Raw genomic sequence first — 2,502 nt, forward strand, 5'->3', positions numbered from 1 at the left:
ATAAAATATCTAGGAATAAACCTACCTAAGGAGACAAAAGACCTGTATGCAGAAAATTATAAGACACTGATGAAAGAAATTAAAGACGATACAAATAGATGGAGAGATATACCATGCTCCTGGATTGGAAGAATCAATATTGTGAAAATGACTCTACTACCCAAAGCAATCTACAGATTCAATGCAATCCCTATCAAACTACCAATGGCATTTTTCACAGAACTAGAACAAAAAATTTCAAAATTTGTTTGGAAAAACAAAAGACCCCGAATAGCCAAAGCAATCTTGAGAACGAAAAACGGAGCTGGAGGAATCAGGCTCCCTGACTTCAGACTATACTACAAAGCTACAGTAATCAAGACAGTGTGGTACTGGCATAAAAACAGAAAGATGGATCAGTGGATCAGGATAGAAAGCCCAGAGATAAACCCACGCACATATGGCCAAATTATCTTTGATAAAGGAGGCAGGAATGTACAGTGGAGAAAGGACAGTCTCTTCATTAAGTGGTGCTGGGAAAACTGGACAGGGACATGTAAAAGTTTGAGATTAGATCATTCCCTAACACCATACACAAAAATAAGCTCAAAATGGTTTAAAGACCTAAATGTAAGGCCAGAAATTATCAAACTCTTAGAGGAAAACATAGGTAGAACACTCTATGACATAAATCACAGCAAGATCCTTTTGGACCCACCTCCTAGAGAAATGGAAATAAAAACAAAGATAAACAAATGGGACCTAATGAAACTTCAAAGCTTTTGCACAGCCAAGGAAACCATAAACAAGACCAAAAGACAACCCTCAGAATGGGAGAAAATATTTGCAAATGAAGCAACTGACAAAGGATTAATCTCCAAAATTTATAAACAGCTCATGCAGCTCAATAGCAAAAAAACAAACAACCCAATCCAAAAATGGGCAGAAGACTTAAATAGGCATTTCTCCAAAGAAGATATACAGACTGCCAACAAACACATGAAAGAATGCTCAACATCATTAATCATTAGAGAAATGCAAATCAAAACTACAATGAGGTATCATCTCACACCAGTCAGAATGGCCATCATCAAGAAATCTAGAAACAATAAATGCTGGAGAGGGTGTGGAGAAAAGGGAACACTCTTGCACTGCTGGTGGGAATATGAATTGGTACAGCCACTATGGAGAACAGTATGGAGGTTCCTTAAAAAACTAAAAATAGAACTACCATATGACCCAGCAATCCCACTACTAGGCATATACCCTGAGAAAACCATAATTCCAAAAGAGACATGTACCAAAATGTTCATTGCAGCTCTATTCACAATAGCCCGGAGCTGGAAACAACCTAAGTGTCCATCATCGGATGAATGGATAAAGAAGATGTGGCACCTATATACAATGGAATATTACTCAGCCATAAAAAGAAACGAAACTGAGCTATTTGTAATGAGGTGGATAGACCTAGAGTCTGTCATACAGAGTGAAGTAAGTCAGAAAGAGAAAGACAAATACCGTATGCTAACACATATATATGGAATTTTAAAAAAAAATGTCATGAAGAACCTAGGGGTAAAACGGGAATAAAGACACAGACCTACTTGAGAATGGACTTGAGGATATGGGGAGGGGGAAGGGTAAGCTGTGACAAAGCGGAAGAGAGGCATGGACATATATACACTACCAAACGTAAGGTAGATAGATAGTGGGAAGCAGCCGCAGGGCACAGGGAGGTCAGCTCGGTGCTTTGTGACTGCCTGGAGGGGTGGGATAGGGAGGGTGGGAGGGAGGGAGATGCATGAGGGAAGGGATGTGGGAACAGATGTATATGTATGACTGATTCACTTTGTTGTAAAGCAGAAACTAATAAAAAAAAAGAGACTGAACTTTTAAGCTAAGATGTGGCTTTTCACTTTCTCAGCTTAAAAATGAGATTCAAAAGCTTCAGCTGAAATTGCAAATACTTCCTGAACTTCACCAAGAACCTGAAATGCAACCTTGCAGAAAATTAGTAGAGGAGGGTATTTACCACTTGCAAATAAAGAAAAAAATAACTTCCCAAACTGTATGAAAACATCAGCTGAATACTTATCCAGGGGGATGGCTGAAGACCTGGAAAAAGAATGAGAAAGAATGACTTCCTTCTATCAAGGGCAGATTATCTCCAGTGAGAAAAACCTCAAGAAAGATGGCTGGCAGCTCTGTCAACTGAGAGAAAGCTCAAAGAGCTAAGTGGGGGAGGGGGGAGGGGAGGGCGATCATAATAGACAAAATTGGTGGAAATAGAGTTTAAATTCCAGCTTTTTCCAAGTGGCCCTTTTGCCCCTGCAGTTCACGTATAGTCCTGGGCAGAGGCCCGAGAGGATCAGGGGAACCACTGGATAATCAAATCATCAAGAAAAAGGGTAACAGTGTGAGGACCCAAGGAGGCAGGGGACATGCAGGGTTTTTGTTTGTTTTGTTCTGTTGTGTTTTGTTTATCACCTAGTCTTTATTCTTTTTTTTTATCATCTTTATTGG

This window comes from Mesoplodon bidens (genome assembly GCF_964165515.1).
Source record: "Mesoplodon bidens genome assembly, chromosome: 4".
Lineage (NCBI taxonomy): Eukaryota > Metazoa > Chordata > Mammalia > Artiodactyla > Ziphiidae > Mesoplodon > Mesoplodon bidens.